The 7,989-nt window shown below is 45.1% G+C and overlaps 1 pseudogene; it reads right to left on the minus strand.

Annotated features, from left to right (window-relative positions):
- Window positions 1-385: 385 nt before the first annotated feature.
- On the minus strand, window positions 386-1,877 carry LOC123450377 (annotated as a pseudogene).
- Window positions 1,878-7,989: the final 6,112 nt, after the last annotated feature.

Genomic DNA, 7,989 nt, shown 5'->3' on the forward strand with positions numbered 1-7,989 from the left:
CACCACCATCACCGCCTCCCTGCCCTTGGTAGTACCCGCGCCCACGGCCATCGCCACCACCGCCACCACCACCACCACCACCACCGCGGCCCCCGTAGTACTGTCCGCCGCCGCCGCCATGGCCGCCGTACCCCGCCTGAGCAGCATCGGGGTCGGCCCGGCCACGGCCTCCGCGGCCGCCTCCTCGGTTCGCCATCTCCCCTCACCAAGCGCACGCGCGAACTGGAAGCGAAGCGGACAGGTGTGCGCCAACCGACTCTCTCGCTGCCTCGTGGATTGGTGAGGAAGAAAGAAACCGATCGAATCTTTTATGTAGAGGGTTTTCCCTATGAACCGGTTTTTCTGTATTTAATCGTTTGGTTAACCTATCCATAAAGCCACATTATCAACGCCTCCATATTTGGTAGGGTATCGGAGGGTTATACTCCACTGAAATGTAATCACACGAAACGCATGGGGAGAAGCTGAGAGAGTGTGCATACCAGTCCTGGTAGCATCTGAGACACATCGCATGTGTGCAGTTGGGCAACACAACTTTGCTGTTCATCTCCATGCAGATCCCACATGCCCCCTCCCTTTCAGCATCAACATCAGATAAGCTGCTTGTTTCGTCTTCCTCTCCATGCACATGGCCTTCTGCTTCTTGTCCTCCATATCAGTGATCCCTCTTTGCAGTTGCAGCAAAGAAGGAAATATTTTACAGCTGTATAACAATTCCGGTCAATAAAACAGTACAGACCGTGTATACCAGCAGCGGAGATAGTCAGACCCGCGGCTAAAGTAACAAGGAACTCGTCACATACCATAGAATTCCTTAATGTTGTCTTTCCTCTCATGGGTCGACATGGTGGTTGTGCCGTCAACGTAGACCTACACGACGAGCTACAATCTCAGTAAAACACGAGGAGCAGCGAACCAACAGCCATGACGAAGTTGGACGAGCAACGAAACCTTGTATATGAGGATCCTCATCAACCCGAGAGCCCCAGCGAGGCTGCAGTCCGTCCACTGCACCAGGAAGAGGAATATGTGCTGAAGGAGAGCCGCATCTGCAGACACGCACCATCGTACTTCCGTGAAAATTCAGTCACCCTGCACGTCAAAGCATGGATAAACAAACGAACATGTAGCATCACAGGACAGATAGATGAGTTGCGGTCAGAGATCCCACTCCCTCACTCAGAATCACACTGGCTGCCTTATCCTCCCCCTTTTCATCTAAAGGATTAGCAGTATGGGGCGGAGTGTTTTTATATGAGATGAGGAACACATGTGATCTCTTCCTCCTGCCGCTGCTGAAGCTGATCCACCGCCCGTTGGCACGCGGATAATGATAATAACACTACCATCCCAGGCCAACCCCCGCCATGAATCCCACCCACCCGAGTAACCGGAGGCGCCGACGCGCGGTTCACCCACCCACCCACCGATCGGTCGGTTGGTCGAGCGATCTCTCTCCCAGGACACATTGCTCGGCCACGGCGGGCATCCCACGGGAAGCCATGAACCGATCCTTCCCACCGACAAAGAGGCGAGCGGGCACATTTGGGGGCGAAATTCGGGGGCGAGGCGTCAGAATCGGGGGGCGCTTACAGGGTGTTGGCGTGCTGGATGTCAGCTTCGAGCACCTTGAGGGAGTCCCTCTACGCCTTCCGCATCCTCCTCGGCCGCCGCCGCCCTCGCCCTTCTCATCCAACCCCGGGGCACGCACGCACGCGCCACGCAGCTAGTATCATGCCAGGTCCCAGAGCGGCCTCCGCGGGCTCGGCTAGGCGGGGGGCGCGAGGGGGCCGGCCGGCGGCCTGGCGGCCGTGGCGCGCGCGAGGTGGCGGAGGGAATGGCGCGGGCGCGGCGAGGAAGGAGGCGGCGGCGGCCATTTGGGAGCCGGGGAGAGCAGAGCAGCGGCAGCCGCGGGATGTGACGTGGGGAGGTAGGTCGTGGAGGGGTGAAGAACGCGCGTTTTTTTTCTCTCTGCGCTCGGTCGTGGGACGTGGGGTTTCTTATCGTCGCGTGGAAGGTCGAACGGGGGTGAGGTCGAACCATCAGGACGACGGCAGATCCCTTTAATAGTAGAGAAATATATATAGACATATTTTAGAGTGTAAATTCATCCAGTTTACTCTGTATGTATATCCCTAATGAAATTTTTTAAAAGATTTATATTTAGGAATGGAGGGAGTATTTTTTTTCGGAGTAGCAAGCTCCGACCATGCAATGGGCGATGCAAGATGAGTGCCTTGGTATGGAATACACACTGGAGTATGCACTATGGATATTAAATTTGATTCCGGGTGTGTATTGTAGCGTGTAGCCTATAGACATAAGTCTGAACTATTGTCCCGACTCTATAATTCTCAATGTTGTTCTGTTCTGTTTGCCTACGGAGTATGTACAGAAATTTGTGCTGCTATGCCCGAGTATGGATATTTAAATTTGATAGTTGTTGTAGACTAAAATCCGTTCTTACTATTTACTACGCATGTACTCCCTTTATTTCAAAATATAAATTTTTTTAGAGCTCTCACTAGCAGACTACATACGGATGTATATAGACATAATTTAGAGTGTAGGTTTATTTATTTTACTCCGTATGTATTTTTTAGTAAAATCTCTAGAAAGACTTATATTAAGGAACAAAGGAAGTATGAATTATGATATAACTCACTATTCCTACCTGCCTTAGCAATTGACCGTGGAAGTATGTCATTGTATGTATATGGGTTTTCCACTTCTGTTGTTAATTGTTTAGTTATAAGTAATTATGATTGCTCACAAATTCAAATTAACTAAAATATTCTTGGCAAATTCGTTTTGGGGACATAGCTGTTGGGGAACGTCGCATGGGAAACAAAAAATTTCCTATGCGCACACAAGATCTATCAATGGTGATGATCATCTACGAGAGGTGAGAATGCATCTACATATCCTTGTAGATCGATAAGCGGAAGCGTATATAACGTGGTTGATGTAGTCAAACGTCTTTGCGATCCAATCACGATCCGTCCCGTGATCTTATCATGATCCATCCTGATCTAGTGCCAAACGGACGACACCTCCGCGTTCAGCACACGTACGGATCGATGACGTCTCCTCCTTTTTGATCAAGCAAGAGAGGAAGAAAAAGTAGATGGGATCTCAACCAAGACAGCGACATGGTGGAGATGGTGGTGGAGCAGTGCCAGCAGGGCTTCGCCAAGCGCTGCCAAAATCGATCTAAGGAGAAAACAGAGTTATGGGAGAGGTAGGGCTGGCCCCGGGGTGTGGGAATTGGTGTGTTCAGACCCTCCCTCTCACCCACTATATATAGGAGGCAAGATGGAGGGCATGGTCGCAGCCCTAGCCCCAACTTCAAGGAGGGGGCGAGGGCCTAGGGAGGTTTCCTCCCTCCCAAAGGCACCTAGGAGGTGCCTTCCCCTTTAGAGGCTCTTCCCTCCAAACCACATGGGCCCTTGGGGGCTGGCCTTGACCTTACAGGCCATGCACGTCCTAGGGGCTGGGGGACCCTTCCGGACTCCTCCGAAACCCTCTCGAACCTTCGAGAAGCTTGCCGGTACAATACAAATAAAATCCAAAACTTTTTCAGTAGCCAAAATAGGACTTCTCATATATAAATCTTTACCTTTGGATCATTCCGGAGCTCCTCGTGATGTTCGGGATCTCATCTGGGACTCCGAACAACAGTCTGTCACCAACGTACAAATCCCAACACTACTCTAGCGTCACCAAATGTTAAGTGTGCAGACCCTACGAGTTCGAGAACTGTGCAGACATGACCGAGACACCTCTACGGTCAATAACCAATAGTGAGACCTGGATGCCCATATTGGTTCCTACATATTCTAGAAATATCTTTATCGGTCGAACCACGATGTCAAGGATTCAATCAATCCCATATACTATTCCCTTTGTCCATCAGTATGTTACTTGCCCGAGATTCGATCGTCGGTATGCCCATAGCTACTTCAATCTCGTTACCGACAAGTTTGTTTACTCGTTTCGTAATACAAGATTCCGTTACTAAATCCTTAGTCACATTGCTTGCAAGCTCATTGTGATGTTGTATTACCGAGTGGGCCCAAAGATACCTCTCTGTCACACGGAGTGACAAATCCCAGTCTTGATCCATGCCAACCCAACAGACACCTTTCAGAGATACCTATAGAGCACCTTTATAGTCACCCAGTTATGTTGTGACGTTTGATACACACAAGATATTCCTCCGGTGTCCGGGAGTTACATGATCTCATGGTCATAGGAACAGATACATTGACATGCAGAAAACAGTAACAATAAACTGACACGTTCATATGCTAGGTTCATAGTTTGGGTCTTGTGCATCGCATCATTCTGCTAATGATGTGATCCCATTATCAAACGACATCTCATGTCTATGGCCAGGAAACCTTGACCATCTTTGATCAACGAGCTAGTCCTTCAAAGGCTCCCTAGGGACAGTGTGTTGTCTATGTATCCACACATGTATTTTAGTTTCCAATCAATATAATTCTAGCATGGATAATAAACAATTATAATGAACAAGGGAGTACAATAATAACTAATTTATTATTGCCCCTAGGGCATATTTCCAACAGTCTCCCACTTGCACTAGATTCAATAATCTAGTTCACACCACTATGTGATTGCAATGAATCTAACACCCATACAGTTCTGGGGTTTGATCATGTCTTGCTTGTGATAGAGGTTTTTAGTCAACTGGTCCGAAACATCCATATCCATGTGTACTTCACAAATCTCTCTGTCATACTGTAGATCCTGCTACCATGCTTCGCTTGGAACAATTCCAAATGACTGCTCCACAATACGAATTCGGTTTACTACTTAGAGTTATCCGGATTAGTGTCAAAGCTTGCATCGATGTAACCCTTTACGACGAACTCTTTTATCACCTCCATAATCGAGAAAAATTCCTTAGTCCACTAGTTACTAAGGATAACTTTGACTATTGTCCAGTGATCCATTCTTGGGCCACTCTTGTACCCCTTGACAAACTCATGGCAAGGCACTCATCACGTGCGATACACAATATGGCATACTTTAGAGCCTACGACTAAGGCATAGGGGACGACCTTCGTCATTTCTCTTGCTTCTGCCGTGGTTGGGTTTTGAGTCTTACTCAAATTCACACCTTATAATACAGTCAAGAACTCCTTCTTTGACTGATCCATTTTGAACACCTTCAAAAACTTGTCAAGGTAAGTATTCATCAAAAGTTTGTATCAAGCGTCTTGATCTATCTCCATAGATCTTGATGCTCTATGTTCAAGTAGGCTTAATTCAGGTTTTCCTTTGAAAAACACTTTTCAAACAACCATATATGCTTTCCAGAAGTTCTACATCATTTTCGATCAATAATATATCAACCACATATACTCATCAGAAATTCTATAGTGCTCCCACTCACTTTCTTGGAAATACAAGTTTCTCATAAACCTTGTATAAACCCAAAAGCTTTGATGATCTCATCAAAGTGTATATTCCAACTCCGAGACGCTTGCTCCAGTCCATAGAAGGATCACTGGAGCTTGCACACTTCTTAGCATCCTTAGGATCGACAAAACTTTCTGGTTGTATCATATACAACCTTTCGTGAAGGAAATATCAAGGAAACAATGTTTTGTCATCCTATGTGCAAGATTTCATAATAAATAATGCAGCAACTGCCAACTTAATTCCAAATACTTTAGCATCGCTAAGGGTGAGAAAGTCTCATCGTAGTCAACTCCTTGAACTTGTCGGAAACATCTTTGAGACAAGTCGAGCTTTCTTAATGGTGACATTTACCATCATTGTTCGTCTTCCTTTTAAAGATCCACTTCTAATCAATAGCCTTACGACCATCAATTAGTTCTTCCAAAATATACACTTTGTTTTCATACATGGATCCTATCTCGGATTTCATGGCCTTCAGCCATTTGTTGGAATCCGGCCCCACCATCGCTTCTCCATAGCTCGTAGGTTAATTGTTGTCCATCAACACGACTTCCAAGATAGGATTACCGTACCACTCTCGAGCAGTATGCGTCCTTGTCGACCTACGAGGTTTGGTAGTAACTTGATCCGAAGCTTTATAATAACCATCATCAACTTCCACCTCAACTAGTGTAGGAGCCACAGGAACAATTTCCTGCACCCTTTTACTCTCTGGTTGAAGTGATGGTTCAATAACCTCATCAAACTCCACCATCCTCCCACTCAATTCTTTCGAGAGAAACTCTTCCTCGAGAAATGAACCTTTTCTGGAAACAAACACTTTGCTTTCGCATCTGAGATAGGAGGTATTCCTAACTGTTTTGGATATCCTATGAAGATGCATTTATCCGCTCTGGGTTCGAACTTCTGAGGCTGAAACTTTTTCACATAAGCGTCGCAACCCCAAACTTTTAAGAAATGACATATTAGGTTTCTCCAAACCATAGTTCATACGATGTCATCTCAACAGAATTACGTGGTTTCTATTAAAAGTGAATGCGGTTGTCTCTAATGCCTAACCCAAAAACGATAGTGGTAATTCGATAAGAGACATCACATTTTGCTACATCTCCAATAGGGCGCGGCTATGACGTTTGGACACACGATCACACTATGGCATTCCACGTGGCATGAGTTGTGAAACAATTTTCACATTGTATTAAATGTTAACCAAACTCGCAAGTCAGATATATATTTACCTCCACGATCACGTCGTAGACATATTATCCTCTTGTCACGATGATCTACAACTTCGCTCTAAAATTGCTTGAACTTTTCAATATTTCAGACTTGTAATTCATCAAGCAAATACACTTGGTATCTACTCAAATCATCTGTGAAGTAATAACATAACGATATCCACTACGTGCCTCAACACTCATTGGACTGCATACATCAAAATGTATTATTTCCATCAAGTCTCTTGCTTGTTCCATCTCACTGAAAACAAGGCCTTCAGTCATCTTGCCCATGTGGCATGATTTGCATGTCTCAACTGATTCAAAATCAAGTGAGTCTAAACAATCCATCTGCATCGAGTTTCTTCATGCGTTTACACCAATAGGCATGGTTCACATGTCTCAAACAATTCAAAAACGAGTGAGTCCAAAGATCCATCAACATGGAGCTTCTTCATGCGTTTTATACCAATATGACTCAAGCGGTAGTGTCACAAGTAAGTGGTACTATCATTACTACTTTGTATCTTTTGGCATCAATATTATGAACATGTGTATCACTACGATCGAGATTCAATAAACCATTCATTTTAGGTGCAAGACCATTGAAGGTATTATTCAAGTAAACATAGTAACCATTATTTTCTTTAAATGAATAACTATATTGAAATAAACACAATCTAATCATGTCTATGCTCAACGCAAACACCAAATAAAAATTATTTAGGTTCAACACTAACCCCGATGGTAGAGGGAGCGTGCGATGTTTGATCACATCAACCTTGGAATTACTTCCAACACACATTTTTACCTCACCCTTGCTAGTATCCGTTTATTCTGTAGCTATAATTTCAAGTTATTAACACTTAGCAACTGAACCAGTATCTAATACCGTGGTGCTACTAGGAGTACTAGCAAGGTACACATCAATATCACGTATGTCCAATATACTTTCGTCGAATTTGCCAGCCTTTTTATCTACCGAGTACCTTGGGTAGTTCCGCTTCAGTGACCGTTCCCCTCATCCCAGAAGCACTTAGTCTCAGGTTTGGGTTCAACCTTGGGTTTCTTTACTAGAGTGGCAACAGGTTTGCCATTCATGAAGTATACCTTCTTGAAACTAGTGGTTTTACTAACCATCAACAATTGATGCTCCTACTTGATTTCTAATTTTGTGGTGTCAAATATCGTGAATAACTCAGGGATCATCTTGTGTATCCCTGATATGCTATAGTTCATCACGAAACTCCAGTAGCTTGGTGGTAGTGACTTTGGAGAACTGTGTCAATCACTATCTTATCTGGAAGATCAACTCCCACTC

The sequence above is a fragment of the Hordeum vulgare genome, chromosome 4H (genome assembly GCF_904849725.1).
Source record: "Hordeum vulgare subsp. vulgare chromosome 4H, MorexV3_pseudomolecules_assembly, whole genome shotgun sequence".
Lineage (NCBI taxonomy): Eukaryota > Viridiplantae > Streptophyta > Magnoliopsida > Poales > Poaceae > Hordeum > Hordeum vulgare.